Below are 16,806 nucleotides of genomic sequence, written 5' to 3'. Positions count from 1 at the left end.
TCTTTTTGATGATACCCATTCTGACAAGTGTGAGGTGATAACCTCATTGTGGTTTCAATTTGCATTTCTCTGATGATTAAGAATGTTGAGCAATGTTTCTTGTGCCTGTTATCCATCTGAATGTTCTCCTTGGAAACTATTCAGTTTTTCTATTTTTTAATTGGGTAGTTTGTTTTGTTGATGTTGAGTGTATGAGATGTTTACATACTTTTGATATTAACCCTTGTTGATCATATCATATTTTCTTGCATTCAGTCAGTTCAGTCACTCAGTCGTGTCCGACTCTTTGCAACCCCATAAATTGCAGCACGCCAGGCCTCCCTGTCCATCACCAACTCCTGGAGTTCACTCAAACTCATGTCCATTGAGTCGGTGATGCCATCCAGCCATCTCATCCTCTGTCGTCCCCTTCTCCTCCTGCCCCCAATCCCTCCCAGCATCAAGAGTCTTTTCCAATGTGTCAACTCTTTGCATGAGGTGGCCAAAGTATTGGAGTTTCAGCTTTAGCATCAGTCCTTCCAAAGAACACCCAGGACTGATCTCCTTTAGAATGGACTGGTTGGATCTCCTTGCAGTCCAAGGGACTCTCAAGAGTCTTTTCCGGCTTCCACCATCTTTCCAGCCCTCAGTCAGATGGGCGCAGAGACGCTTCTGGAAGTAACATCACGATGGCTGCCCAAGGAGAACCCCAAGTTCAGTTCAAACTTGTTTTGGTTGGTGATGGTGGTACTGGAAAAACTACATTTGTGATGCATCATCTGACTGGTGAATTTGAGAAGAAGTATGTAGCTACCTTGGGTGTTGAGGTCCATCCTCTTGTGTTCCATACCAACAGAGGACCTATTAAGTTCAATGTATGGGATACAGCTGGTCAGGAGAAATTTGGTGGACTGAGAGATGGTTATTATATACAAGGTTAGTGTGCCATTATAATGTTTGACGTAACATCAAGAGTTACTTACAAGAATGTGCCTAACTGGCATAGAGATCTGGTTTGAGTGTGTGAGAACATCCCAATTGTGTTGTGTGGCAACAAAGTGGATATTAAGGACAGAAAGGTTAAGGCAAAGTCAACTGTCTTCCACCGAAGGAAGAATCTTCAGTACTATGACACTTCTGCCAAAAGTAACTACAACTTTGAAAAGCCCTTCCTCTGGCTTGCTAGAAAACTGATTGGAGACCCTAACTTGGAGTTTGTCGCCATGCCTGCTCTTGCCCCACCAGAGGTGGTCATGGACCCAGCCTTGGCAGCACCGTATGAGCACGATTTAGAGGTTGCTCAGACAACTGCTGTCCCGGATGAAGATGATGACCTGTGAGAAAGTGAAGCTGGGGCCCAGCGTCAGAAGTCTAGTTTTATAGGCAACTGCCCTGTGATGTCAGTGGTATAGTGTGTTTGCCACTTTATTATACAGCTAAGCAGAACATGTGCTTAATCTTTGGATGCTGAAGGAGATGGATGGGCTTTGGAGTGAATGTGGCAGTTTAAAAAAAAAACCTTCATTTTTTGGACCTGCATATTTAGGTGTTTTGGAATACAGTTGTTTCCTCCTTGAGTTTCAAATATAAGACTGCTATAGTCACATGACAATATTGAGAGGTGGAATCTTGTTTGTTACTGTCATTCCCATTCTTTTTCATTTAGAATCAGAATAAAGTTGTATTTCAAATATCTAAAAAAAAAAAAAAGGGTCTTTTCCAACACCACAGTTCAAAAGCATCAATTTTTCAGCAGTCAGCTCTCTTCACAGTCCAACTCTCACATCCATATATGACTACTGGAAAAACCATAGCCTTAACTAGACGGACCTTTGTTGGCAAAGTAATGTCTCTGCTTTTTAATATGCTATCTAGGTTGGTCATAACTTTCCTTCCAAGGAGTAAGCGTCTTTTAATTTCATGGCTGCAGTCACCATCTGCATTGATTTTGGAGCCCAAAAAATAAAGTCTGACACTGTTTCCACTGTTTCCCCATCTGTCTCCCATGAAGTGATGGGACCAGATGCCATGATCTTTGTTTTCTGAATGTTGAGCTTTAAGCCAACTTTTTCACTCTCCTCTTTCACTTTCATCAAGAGGCTTTTGAGTTCCTCTTCACTTTCTGCCATAAGGGTGGTGTCATCTGTGTATCTGAGGTTATTGATATTTCTCCCGGCAATCTTGATTCCAGCTTGTGCTTCTTCCAGCCCAGCGTTTCTCATGATGTACTCTGCATATAAGTTAAATAAGCAGGGTGACAGTATACAGCCTTGACGAACTCCTTTTCCTATTTGGAACCAGTCTGTTGTTCCATGTCCAGTTCTAACTATTGCTTCCTGACCTGCATACAGGTTTCTCAAGAGGCAGGTCAGGTGGTCTGGTATGCCCATCTCTTGAAGAATTTTCCACAGTTTATTGTGATCCACATAGTCAAAGGCTTTGGCATAGTCAATAAAGCAGAAACAGATGTTTTTCTGGAACTCTCTTGCTTTTTCCTTGATCCAGTGGATGTTGGCAATTTGATCTCTGGTTCCTCTGCCTTTTCTAAAACCAGCTTGAACATCTGGAAGTTCACGGTTCACATATTGCTGGAACCTGGCTTGGAGAATTTTGAGCATTACTTTATTAGCATGTGAGATGAGTGCAATTGTGTGGTAGTTTGAGCATTCTTTGGCATTGCCTTTCTTTGGGATTGGAATGAAAACTAACCTTTTCCAGTCCTGTGGCCACTGCTGAGTTTTCCAAATTTGCTGGCAGTAGGTTGTCTTTTCAATTTGCCATTCATTTCCCTTTAATTAAAAGAAATGGTGGCCCACTCCAGTGCTCTTGCCTGGAGAATCCCGGGGAGCCTGGTGGGCTGCCATCTATTGGGTCGCACAGAGTCGGACACGACTGAAGCGACTTAGCAGCAGCAGCAGTAGCATTTGTTTATTTTTGCTTCTGTTTGCTTTGTTTCAGGAGATAGATGCAAAAAAATATTGCTACCATTTGCATCAGAGTGTTCTGTGATGATACTGTATTTCTGTGAGAGTATGTCCTTAATTCTCCTAGTAGTCCACAATCTAGACTCAAAGAATAGAATCACTCTGGACGCTTTCTGCATTCTTCTTTGCACCTCGTTATGGATCCTGTGATTGGAGTATGTGCTGTGCTATGCTTAGTCACTCAGCTGTGTCTGACTCTTTGGACCCCATGGACTGTAGCTCACTAGTCCATGGGGATTCTCCAGTCAGGAATACTGGAGTGGGTTGCCATGCCCTCCTCCAGGGGATCTTCCCAACTCAGGGATCAAACCCAGGTTTCCCTCATTGCAGGCAGATTCTTTACCGTCTGAGCCACCAGGGAAACCCCAATGGAGTATAGATAAAAATAAGGTATATGTGATTTCCCTGTCTGTTACAGAAAGTCTTGTGACACAAGGACTGTTTTTCCTAACTTGTATACACGAAAAAATTAAATTGGATCCTGCCTTCATCTATGGCTTTCTTCTCTCTCTCTCTCAAAAAAGTAGTTTTTGTGTTATTTTTCAGAATCTCAGTCTGAATGTCTGTAGTTGTGCGTTCTGCTTCATTACAGCCCCCACTAAGCCACTTCATTTTGACTCCTGTCGGCATTTGGCTCTGTTTGCTTTTTTGTTTTCAAATTTTCAAGAAATAAAACACAGAAAGATGTGTAAATAAGCAGCTAATTACCCCCGTGTCCATCCCCAATCCCAGTTTGGACTCCAGAGATACTCAATGCTAACCAACTACTGTACTGCATTCTATAAAACATTTTCCTTGCTTGTGCAAACACTTAGATGGGATGAGTTGAATGTTCTTTTACAGAAATACATGTATAACATTTACATTGGGCCTTCCCTGGTGGCTCAGTGGTAAAGAATCCGCCTGCCAGTGCAGGAGATGTAGGAGACTCAAGTCTGATCTCTGGGTTGGGAAGATCCCCTGGAGGAGGGCATGGCACCTACTCCAGTATTCTTGTAAAAAATAATAACAATTCAAACTTTATTATTATTATTATTTTTTACAATATTGTATTGGTTTTGCCATACATCAACATGAATCTGCCACGGGTGTACGCATGTTCCTCTTCCTGAACCCCCCTCCCAACTCCCTCCCCATACCATCCCTCTGGGTCATCCCAGTGCACCAGCCCCGAGCATCCTGTATCATGCATCGAACCTGGACTGGCCATTCGTTTCACATATGATATTATACATGTTTCAAATCTCCCAAATCATCCCACCCTCGCCCTCCCCCACTCCAGTATTCTTGCCTGGAGAATCCCATGGACAGAGGAGCCTCGCAGGCTACAGTCCATGGGGTCGCAAAAAAGACCAAGTGATTAGATGATGACAGTAATGTTAGATGATGACAGTAACACACGACTAAGTGATTAGATTACAATAACAACAATATATACATTATTCTAAACTGCCTTTTGACTATATATCATGGATATTTCTACAAGTCAGTAGAGAAACATCTTTTAATTTTTCTTAATTTTTCAGAAAAAAAATATATACTCATGTAAAATACATATACGTTTTAGTGAATTGAAGCATAACTCATATACCAGTGATTTTAGTGAGTGTTGTAACTCTTTTTCTCGTTTCTCCCCTTCCCTCCATTTCTCCAGCCACCTCATAACCGATCCATTAGATAACATGTTAACTCTTCGGTATGCATCATTTTATGTTTTTTCGTGTGTGTGTGTGTGTGTGTGTGTGTGTGTGTGTGTGTAGTCATATACCTATTCAGGGGTTTTAACTTTTGTTAAAAATGGATTGCATTTTGTACACTTATCTGTGTCTTTTATCCTTTGTTAATCCTTCTAAGTCAGCAAGTTTAGGTTTTATCGGATTATATAGTAGCTTAAGAATATCTCATGATTTTCATGAAAAAATTCAGCTGTTTTTCCAGAATTACAGTTGGGGTTAGGGGTACTGACTCCATGCAGTCCAAAGTCTGCAGCTAACTTTACAGCCAGCCTTCCTCCATATCTGAGGATTCAACCAATTGCAGATGTGTAGTGCTGTAATGCATATTTAGGAAAAATGAAAAAATCCATGTACAAATCCACACAGTTGAAACTCATGTTGTTCAGGGGTTAACTGTAATTCATTCATAATTAACAACTCTATCTCTAGATTTTTACACAGAAACACAATACTATGAAAAACATCCTTGTCCATACATCTTGGAATAGCTTCCTGAGAATGCAATTGCTGATTCAAAGGATATGTATCTTTTAATTTTAAAATATTTGTTGTCAAATCATATTTCTACCCTCTCTATAAGAGAGTAACCTTTTATTTCATCCTTACTGGCAATAGGTGTTATTGCTCTTTTAAATTTTTGCTGGTCTGATGGGTATAGTGATTTCTCAATAGTCTTTTAATTTACATTTTCCTGACTGCAGAGGGCATATTTTTGCATATTTATTGGCAATATACTATGACCTAGTTATATTTTTTGATCATTTTCCTTGGGCAAAGCTGAAACTCATTTTCTTTGGGCTTTCTTTTTTTCTTGTCAGTTTATAACAGCATTTTTCTAATTTGTTGTTTCTAACTTTTATATCTTTTGTCATATGAAATGTTTTAAACTTTTATTTGTCAAACATGTACAACTTTTTGTTTATAGCTTCTGAATTTCCTTCCTTGTGTAACATGGTTCTTCTAACTTCTGGATAATATGTATAATTTCTTCAAAGATTTTTATATTTTTCATCTAAATTTTTAATTCATTTGAATTACACTTTTGCATGTAGTATAAAATAGGAATCCAATTAAAGATTTTTTATGATAAATGTTAAGCTCAATTAATTCAGTTTCTCCTGATAATTTCCTGTTGGATTTTACTTGGAATTGAATTAAGCTTATATATTATCTTTGAAAGAATTGGCATTTCTATAAAAGTAAATTTCCCTATCCAGTAATATGGCATGGCTTTCTATTTCTTCATCTCTTATTTTATGCTTTTCAATAAGACCTTACAGTTTTCTTCATATAGTTTCTGTACCTTTTAAAACTTATTCTCTTTTAAAACTTATTTTCTTTCTTTTTAAACTTATTCTCAAGTATTTTATAGTTCTTGTCACTATTGTAAGTGGAATATTTTCCATATCCAAAAACTTACTGTAAATATAGAAAAAAAAAGTCAAACTACCTTTTAATTGTAGTAGGCTTTTTACTAGAGGTTCTTAAGTGTTTTGACATAGGTAGTTGTATCAACAAAAATAGTTGTATCTCTTCTAGTGTTCATGACAGTAATTTTTGTCATATTGAACTTGCTGAAACTTCCAAGAGAATATTAAGTAATCATAGTGATCATTGGCAAATTTGTCTAATTTCTGATTTTAGGTGAAACCATTTTAGAGTTTTACTATTTAGGATAATATTCTTGATTTTTGGTCTTTATTATGTCTTTCTATTCCTGAAATTACTTAGAGTTTTTAAGATTTGCTTCTGTTTTATCAAATGCCCATTCAACATACATGACATCATGTAGTTTTTATCCATTAGTTTTTTGATGTGTAATACACTGTGATTGATAGATTTCCTGATATTGATCCACCTTTAAATCCATGGAATAAACCTTTTTGATCATTCTATTCATTTTTGAGTGGTGTCATAACAGACTGCCACAAACTGAGTGTCTGAAGACAATAGAAACTTACTGTTGTATAGTTCTGGAAGCTAGAAGTCTAAACTCAAGGTGTCGATAAAACTATGAAAAGAAAAAGAAAGTGAAGTAGCTTAGTCATGTCCAGTTCTTTGCAACCCCACGGACTGTAGCCTACCACACTCCTCCATCCATGGTATTTTCCAGGCAAGAGTTCTGGAGTGGGTTGCCTTTTCCTTCTCCAGAGGATCTTCCCGACCCAGGGATCAAACCCAGGTCTCCTGCATTGTAGGCAGATGCTTTACCCTCTGAGCCACCAGGGAAGTCTCCGTAGGACTGTGCTCCCTCTGAAGTCTTTGGGAGGGATTCACCCTTGCCTCTCTGTAGCCTCTAGTGATTTGCCGACACTCTGTCAGTCCTTGGCATGTCCATGCATTGCCCCAGTGCCCTGTCTTCACACGGCCATCTTTCTTTCTTTCTTTTTGTTTCTTCATACCATCTTCCCTCTATGTATGTCTGTTCTGGTGTCCAGATTTCCCCTTTTTGTAGAATCCCTGTCATGTTGGATTAGAGTCCACCTTAATGACCTCATTCCTTATTTGGTTACCTCTGTAAAGATCCTATTTACAAATAAGATCACATTCTAAGGTATTAGTAATGGCTTGGACTTCAACATATAACAGTCATACTCCTAACAGTTTTAATATATTACTGGCTTCTATGTGGTAATATTTTATTTAGAAATTAAGATTTGTGTATATAAATGAGATTTGTATATAGTTCTCTTTTTTCCAGCTTGTTATATAGTTATGTTGGCTTTATAACATAAATAGAGAGTTTTCCATATTTATGAGTGGTCTGCCATAGTTTAAATAATATTGGAATTACAGGTCTTTAAAGGTTAGAAGGAACTTAGCTATGAAACCATCTTGATATTGAACCAGTGAAGATAAACCAAAATGGAAAAGAATATAAAGGAGAATGTGTATATATAGATAGATAGATACCACTCCAAGATGGCGGATAGAAGGACATGTGCTCATCTTCTTTACAACTCACTTTTGAACAACAATCGATAGGAGAATCTTGGATCCCACCAAAAAAAGATACCCCACATCCAAGGGCAAAGGAGAAGTACCAGAAAGATGGTTGGAGGGGTGAAATCAAGTATACAATCAAACTCCAACCCACCACAGATGCTCAGAAGGCTCACCATGAGACATCACAGAGATTGAGCCAGACCTGCCATTGAGTGGCATTTGAATGTCTCCTGCAGAGGTATGGATTGTCAATGGCCTGCCTCAGGGGCAGGGTCTCTGTGTGCAGCAGACCTGGGTGTGGCATAAGCCCTCTTGGAGGAGGTCACCAATAACCCCACCACAGAGCCACCAGAACTTACACAGGACTGGGGAAACAGACTCTTGCAGGGCACAAACAAAACTTTGTGCAAACCAGGACCCAGGAGAGAGGAGCAGTGACCCCACAGGAGACTGACCCAGACTTGCCTGTGAGTGTCCAGGAGTCTCGGGCAGAGGCATAGGTTGGTGGCCTGCTGCAGGGTCTGGGGCACCAAGTGTAGCAGTGTGTGAGGAGGTTGCCATTTTCTTCATTACCTCCACCATAGTTTGGTCTCAGGTCAAACAACAGGGAGGGAACACAGTCCCAGCCATCAACAGAAAATTAGATTAAAGGTTTACTGAGCATGGCCCTGCCCATCAGGACAAGACCAAGTTTCCCCCTCAGTCAGTCTCTCCCATCAAGAAGGTTCCATAAGCCTTTTATCCTTCTCCATCAGAGGAAGACAGAATGAAAACCACAATCACAGAAAACTAATCAATCTGATCACATGAACCACAGCCTTGTCCAACTCAATGAAACTGTGACCCATGCCATGTAGGGTCACTCCAGACAGACAGGTCATGGTGGAAAGTTCTGACAAAACGTGATCCACTGGAGAAGGGAATGGCAAACCACTTCAGTATTCTTGCCTTGAGAACCCCATGAACAGTATGAAAAGGCAAAAAGATATGACACTGAAATATGAGCTCCCCAGGTGGGGAGGTGCCCAATAAATTACTGGAGAAGAGAGGAGATATAACTCCAGAAAAAATGAAGAGAAAGACCCAAAGCAAAAACAACACCAAGTTGTTGATGTGGAAGTTGGTGATGGAAATAAAGTCCAATGCTATAAAGAGCAATATTGCATGGGAACCTGAAATGTTAGGTTCCTGGATCAAGGTAAATTGGAAGAGGTCAAACAGGAGATGCCAAGAGTGAACATCAACATTTTAGGAAATCAGTGAACTAAGACAGACTGGAATGGGTGAATTTAACTCAGATGACCATTATATCTACTACTGTGGGCAAGAATCCCTTAGAAGAAATGGAGTTGGCAGCATAGTCAACAAAAGAGTCCAAATGCAGTACTTGGATGCAATCTCAAAAACGACAGAATGATCTCTGTTCGCTTACAAGGCAGACCATTCAATATCATGGATCCAAATCTAGGCCCTGACCAGTAATGCTGAAGAAGCTGAAGTTGAACAGTTCTATGAAGACCTACAAGACCTTCTAGAACTAACACCCCAAAAATCTGTCCTTTTCATTATAGGGGATTGGAATGCAAAAGTAGGAAGTCAAGAGATACCTGGAGTAACAAGCATATTTGGCCTTGGAGTACAGAATGAAGCAGGTCAAAGGCTAATAGAGTTTTGCCAAGAGAATGCACTGGTCATAGAAAACACCCTCTTCAAACAACACAAGAGAAGACTCTACACACAGACATCACCAGATGGTCAATGTCGAAATCAGACTGATTATATTCTTTTTGCGGCCAGAGATGGAGAAGCTCTATACAGTCAGCAAAAACAAGACCAGGAGCTGACTGTGGCTCAGATCATGAACCAAACTCAGACTTAAATTGAAGAAAGTAGGGAAAACCACTAGACCATTCAGGTATGACCTGAATCAAATCCCTTATGATTATACAGTGGAAGTGACAAATAGATTCAATGCTTTAGATCTTATAGAGTGCCTGAAGAACTATGGACAGAGATTCATAACATTGTATAGGAGGTGGTGATAAAAACCATCCCCAAGAAGAAAAAAGGCAAAATGGTTTTCTGAGGAGGCCTTACAAATAGCTGAAAAAAGATGAGAAGCAAAAGACAAAGGAGTAAAGGAAGGATATACCGATTTGAATTCAGAGTTCCAAAGAATAGCAAGGAGGATAAGAAAGCCTTCCTCAGTGATCAATGCAAAATAGAGGAAAACAACAGAATGGGAAAGACTAGAGATCTCTTCAAGAAAATCAGAGATACCAAGGGAACATTTCATGCAAAGATGGGCTCGATAAAGGACAGAAATGGTATGGACCTAACAGAAGCAGAAGATATTAAGAAGAGATGGCAAGAATACACAGAAGAACTGTACAAAAAAGATCTTCACGATCCAGATAATCACGATGGTGTGATCACTCACCTAGAGCCTGACATCCTGGAATGCGAAGTTAAGTGGTCCTTAGGAAGCATCACTACAAACAAAGCTAGTGGCGGTGATGAATATCAGTTGAACTATTTCAAATCCTAAAAGTTGATGCGGTTAAAGTGCTGCACTCAATAAGCCAGCAAATTTGGAAAACTCAGCAGTGCCCACAGGACTGGAAAAAGTCTGTTTTCATTGCAATCCCAAAGAAAGGCAATGCCAAAGAATGTTCAAACTGCTGCACAATTGCACTCATCTCACATGCTAGCAAAGTAATGCTCAAAGTTCTCCAAGCAAGGCTTCAGTAGTACATCAACAGTGAACTTCCAGATGTTCAAGCTGGATTTAGAAAAGGCAGATGAACCAGAGATTAAATTGCCAACATATGTTGGATCATCAAAAAAGCTAGAGAGTTCCAGAAAAACATCTATTTCTGCTTTATTGACTATGCCAAAGCTTTTGACTGTGTGGATCACAATAAACTGTGGAAAATTCTTCAAGAGATGGGCATACCAGACCACCTGACCTGCCTCTTGAGAAACCTGTATGCAGGTCAGGAAGCAACAGTTAGAACTGGACATGGAACAACAGACTGGTTCCAAATTGGGAAAGGAGTACGTCAAGACTATATTGTCAGCCTGCTTATTTAACTTATATGCAGAGTACATCACGTGAAATGCTGGGCTGCATGAAGCACAAGCTGCAATTAATATTGCCGGGAGAAATATCAATAACCTCAGAAATGCAGATGAAACCACCCTTATGGCAGAAAGTGAAGAAGAATTAAAGAGTCTCTTGATGGAAGTGAAAAAGGAGAGAGTGAAAAAGTTGTCTTAAACTCAACGTTCAGAAAACTAAGATCATGGCATCCAGTCCCATCACTTCATGGCAAATAGATGTGGAAACTTGGAAATAGTGACAGACTTTATTTTTGGGGCTCCAAAATCACTACAGATGGTGACTGCAGCCATGAAATTAAAAGACGCTTGCTCCTTGGAAGAAAAGCTATGACCAACCTAGACAGCATATTAAAAAGCCAGAGACATTACTTTGCCAACAGAGGTCCATCTAGTCAAAGCTATGATTTTTCCGGTAGTCATGTATGGATGTGAGATTTGGACAATAAAGAAGGCTGAGTACTAAAGAATTGATGCTTTTGAACTGTCGTGTTGGAGAAGACTCTTGAGAGTCCCTTGGACAGGAAGGAGACCCAGCCAGTCCATCCTAAAGGAAATCAGACCTGAATACTGGAAGGACTGATGATGAAGCTGAAACTCCAATACTTTGGCCACCTGTTGGGAAGAACTGTCTCATTGGAAAGCTCCTAATGTTGGGAAAGATTGAAGGCAGGAGAAGAAGAGGATGACAGAAGATGAGATGATTGGATGGCATCACTGACTCAATGGGCATTGAGTTTGAGCAAACTCCAGCAGTTAGTGATGGACAGGGAGGCCTGGCGTGCTGCAGTCCATGGGATTGCAGAGTCGGACACGACTGAGTGAACCGAACTGAACTGTGTATATGTGTGTATAGCTGAAGTTTCAGTGAGGCAGATCTCAGTTACCTTTCCCTTCTCTTTTATGGTACTTGGTATATTCAGATTTCCCTTCTTCTTAGGTTGTTTTGGTGATTACCCATTCCAATATGTTTCTTGTTACCAAAGTTAGGAATATCCTAGAGTTCTTTGCATCTTTCCAGATCCTGGATTTATGTTTTCTTTCTTGTTTCTAAACATGTATAGTTTAGCTCTCTCTCTTTTTTTAAGTCTGGCACACAAAGGCATTGCTTATTAGTATTTAAAAGTATTGACTTTATTATTTCCTCTTTCCTAATTTCATTATTGCTGTCTTTTATTAATTTCCTGTTCCTGGTTTATTTTGTTGCACTTTGTCTGATACCTTTTTAAAAATTGTGCATGTGTTTATCTGTTTTTCCGCTGCTCTGGGCCTCTGTCGCTGTCTGTGGGCTTTCTCTGGTTGTGGCAAGTTGGGGCTGTTCCCCAGTTGTAGTGCGTGGCTGTGGTGGCTTTTTTCATCTTATGAATGAAAGTTGGTATTTTTTTATTCAATCTCTGCTCATTCCATTCCCCAACCCCCCACCCAGACTGCCCGTGACAACCACCATTCTACCTTCTGTTTCTGTCAGTTTGACTTTTTTTAAAATTCCACATATAAGTGCAAACATACAGTATTTGCTTTTCTCTGTCTGGATTATGTCACTTAACCTAATGTCCTCCGGGTTCATCCATGTTGTCTTAAATGGCAGGATTTCCTTCTTTTATGGCTGAGTAGGATTATGTGGAATTTTCTCCATCCATTCATCCACTAATGGACACTTTCCATGTCTTGGCTATTGTGAACTGCAGTGAACATACTGGAGTGCGGACATGTCTTTGAAACATTGGTTCCCTTTCCTTTAGATACATGCCCAGATGTGAGATCTGGGTCAGCACGGTGGTTCTGTTTTCAATTTCTTCAGCAGCCGCATGCCGTTTCCCGCAGTGGCTTCTCCAACTTCATTCCCATCAGTGGTGTGCGAGAGCTTGCTTCTCTCCAGATTCTCACCAACACCTGTTATGTTTTGCCATTTTGATGCAGACCGTCCTGTCGGGTCTGAGGTGGTACCTCACTGTGGTTTCAGTCTGCATTTCCTTGATGATTAGTGACGTCAGCAGCTTTCTCACGTGTCTGTGGCCATCTGTATGTCTTCTTTAGAAAAATATCTGTTTAGGCCCTTTGCCCAATTTTTAATTGTGTTGTTTGTATTTTTGCTGTTAAGTTGTATGTGTTTGTTATATAATGTGGAAGTTAACCCCTTATTAGATATATAGTTGACAGAATATTTTCTCGCATTCCATAGATTGCCTCTTCACTCTGTTAATTGGCTTCCTTTGCTGTGAAAGAAACTCTTTAGTTTGATGTAGTCCCACTGGTCTGTTTTTGCTTTTGTTGCCTGTGCTTTGGTGTTATATCCAAAAAATCATTGCGAGGGGCAATGCGAAGTAGCTATTTCCCCATGTTTTCTTCTGGGAGTTTGACAGTTTCAGGTCTTCCATTTAAGCCTTAATCTATTTTGAGTTAGTTTTTGAGTAGTCTAGGATAGAGGTCTGTTTTACTTGTTTTCTTGTGAATATCTAGTTCTCCAACAACAGTTATTAAAGACACCACCCATTCCCCATTGTTTTTGGTGCCCTTTTTAAAGATTAGTTGACCTACACATGTGGGTTTATTTCTAGGTTCTCTTTTCTGCACTTATCACATGCCACAGTCAGCACAGAATGTTTTCATTCACTCTATAATTATTTACTGAATGTCTGATATATGTCTAGCAGAATGCTAGGATTATGAGACTAGATCCTTGAACTCATGGAGATTAATGTTAGTGTCTATAAACATACATTAGTGGATATAAACAATTAACTGGATGGTTATGCTAGAGTGATAGGAGATTGTGGAGTGCAGGGGCTGTGTGGGGGCTACCTGATGCTGTACTGGGATCAGAAAAGGCTTCTTAGGAATAGTTAGCCAGACACACAGTGGTGGGAAGTCATGATAAGGTGATATAATGCAGGTGCTGCAGTGGTAAGGAATCCACCTGCCAGGGCAGGAGACCCAAGAGATGTGGGTTCCGTTCCTGGGTTAGGAAGATCCCCTGGGGAAGGAAATGGCAACCCACTCCAGTATTCTTGCATGGAAAACTGCATGGACGGAGGAGCCTGGCAGATTACAGTTCATTGGGTCGCAAAGAGTCAGACATGACTGAGTGGCTGAGCACACAACGTAATATAATGTGCAGAGACAAGACAGAAAGTCAAGGAGACTGGTAGAATTTCGTCACAACAAAGAGCTGCTGGTCATCGCATGCGTACTGTATGCCTTGCTGTCTGCCGAGTACTTTTCGTACATTAACGTCTACGTCCTTATACTGTGTGGGGCGGCTGGGGAGGGGGGTGGGGCTGGGATAGGGACTATTATCCCCACAGAAAAAGAAATGAGATCTTTCAGTTTTAGAGTAACTTGCCCAAGATCATACAGCTTGTGACTGGCTTGGATAGCTCCAGGTGCGTAGTGTTGACTGTCAGACCCCATGGTCCTGCCCCTTCTGTTCTTGTCACTGATCCTGCCCTTGCATCTCTGCCCCTACTCAGCCCCTGCATTTCGTCCTTGGTTCTCTACTCTGGCTGTGTGCTTCCCCTTGAAGGGTAGAGGCACCTTCAGCTTCTCTCTTCTGCATCATACAACGGCTTCAGGTTCTCTCTTCAGAATGGCTTCCAAGTTGTCCATTTTCCACGCCAGGTATGCTTTCCTAATGTTGCCTTTCCTGGTGGAACATGTGCTCAGTTTCCCACAGGAAGCCAGAACCCTTCACGTCCCAGGCTTCCTTAACCTGGGTCACCTGCTCTGTTTCCCTGTGGAGACGGGCACAAAGCCTCCACTACAGTAGAACAGCTTATTCTCATCTGTGTATGTGATTCTCATTCTCATGCTCTTTCTTACTTCCTGACCTTGGCACATGCTTTTCCTTCTACCAAAAAATCCCCCTTCCCTCCTTCACATGGCCATGTCCTTTTAATGTTTCAAGTTTATCTGCATAAATTTTAAGCTATACCAAAATCTCCTCTGATTTTCCTGTTAAGTGTCACTCCTCGAAGCCATCATAGCACCCTTTCCTTAGCATCTGTCCTACCACAGTCTTACAATTGCCTGTTTTTCATAAGCTGTCCATCCCCTTACCAGTAGGCTCAGTGCTCATGGTCCTAGTTTGCCACCAATCTCAACACTTAATGTAGTGCCTGAATATGGAAGGCACTGAAAAATGTTTTGTTTGATGAGTAAATGAACAAATGAATCAGTGAATGATGAATGGATCAATCTATTATATGTTTTCCACCTGAGTGCTTTTCCTTTACCAAAGTAAAGAAATTCCTTTTTCTTTACTAAATCCTACCAGTCCCTTAAGGGACTAGATTAAATTTTATCTCCTCCTTGAATTCATCTACCATTACTCTGGGGCCCAGTTAGTTTTCCTTTCTTTGACTTTCTTTAGCAGTTTTGAATTGTCTTCTTTTATTTTTTATTATGGGTATGTTTTGTCTCAGTCATATTTTTTGTGGGAGAAAGGGCTTATATTTCATGTTTTTTCTTCATATAAGATTTGGTATAGTATATGACTCATTGAAAGCTTCCCTGGTGGCTCAGACAGTAAAGAATCTGCCTGCAATGCAGGAGACCTGGGTTCCATCCCTGGGTCAGGAATATACCCTAGAGTAGGAAACGGTGACCCATTCCAGTGTTTTTGCCTGAAAAATTCCATGCACAGAGGAGCCTAGTGGGCTACAGTCCATGGGATCACAAAGAGTCAGACATGACTGGGCAACTGAGCACTCACACACATACGCAAGGCTCAGTGAATACCTGTGGATTTGTGGGACTTACCTGCTGTCTGAGAGACATGAATAAGTTATCAAGGAAACCACTGCTAATTAAAAGGTTAACCAAAGCTTTGTCTTATCGCACTTCCTACATGATCTGTCTCAGTAGTTGTTGACATTGATTGATTCAAAAAACATTTGGGTTCCTACTTGGTGCAGTATAATTTAACACATAAATTACATCATATCTATATTATTTACTATTTTTCATGCATGTTACTTTAGTCTACTCAGTTTTATTGTATTTTCAATAAAGGCAGAGTCACTTTTTGGTATTTGATTATCTCTGCAGAGCTTTTACATTAGCAAACACATATACATACATAATATATATGTCTAAAGGTTGCTTAATGGGCTGTCATAAAATAGAATGCCATTTGTTATAGCCTTCAACATGATGCTTATTAAAATAGCACTTAATCATTTATATTTTATGAGGATTATCCTTCATATAGGAAGGTTTTTTAAAAAAATTTTAATGTGGTTTTACGTATTTATTTTGGCAGTGCTGGGTCTTCATCACTGTGCAGGCTCTTTCTCTAGTTGTGGTGAGCCCACATCTCACTGCAGCATCCCCTGTTGCAGCACATGGGCTCAGGGCTCAGGGCACGCGGGCTCGGTAGCTGTGGCTCCCGGGCTCTAGGGCACAGACTCGGTAGTTGTGGCGCACAGGTTTAGTTGCCCTGGGGCACGTGGGATTTTCCCAGATCGGGGATCAAACCCGTATCACCTGTATTGGCAGGTGGACTCTCTATTGCTGAGCCACCAGAGAAGCCTAGGAAGGTTTTTTTTTTTTTAATTGAAATTTACTTGGCATAAAATACTATGTTGGTTTCAGGTGTACTCATAGTGATTTAACATTTGTGTGTATTACAAAATGATCACCACATTAGTTTAGTAACCATCTGTCCCATATAAAGTTATTTCAGTTTTATTGACCGTATTCCATATGCTGTATAGTACATATGATTGCTTATTTATTTTCTACCTGGAGGTTTGTACCTCTAAATCCCCTTCACTTGTTTTACCTACCCCCAACACCCTCTCCTCCGGCAACTATCAGTTTGTCCTCTGTATCCTTGAGTCTGTTTAGTTTTGTTTTTCAGATTCCACATATAAGTGAGAATATATGATATTTGTCCTCCTCAGTCTGACTAATTTCACATAGCATAATAGCCTCTGGATTCATCCATGTTGCCCCAGATAGCAAGATTTCATTTTTTTATTGTGGCTGAGTAATATTCCATTGTATATATACACCGTATCATTTTTTTATTCATTTGTCTT

General features: G+C 40.4%; 1 protein-coding gene and 1 pseudogene across 7 annotated transcripts in view; both read left to right on the top strand.

Annotated features, from left to right (window-relative positions):
• The window catches only part of DEUP1 (deuterosome assembly protein 1), a 141,967-nt gene that overhangs the window by 84,841 nt on the left and 40,320 nt on the right, over nt 1–16,806 (top strand). The gene's annotated exons all lie outside the window — the stretch shown is intronic.
• LOC109554682 (GTP-binding nuclear protein Ran-like) lies at nt 573–1,593 on the top strand (annotated as a pseudogene).

The sequence above is a fragment of the Bos indicus genome, chromosome 29 (assembly GCF_029378745.1).
Source record: "Bos indicus isolate NIAB-ARS_2022 breed Sahiwal x Tharparkar chromosome 29, NIAB-ARS_B.indTharparkar_mat_pri_1.0, whole genome shotgun sequence".
NCBI classification, from domain to species: Eukaryota; Metazoa; Chordata; class Mammalia; order Artiodactyla; family Bovidae; genus Bos; species Bos indicus.
Note: the sequence above shows the minus strand (reverse complement) of the source record. Positions and strands in the feature narration are given on the sequence as shown.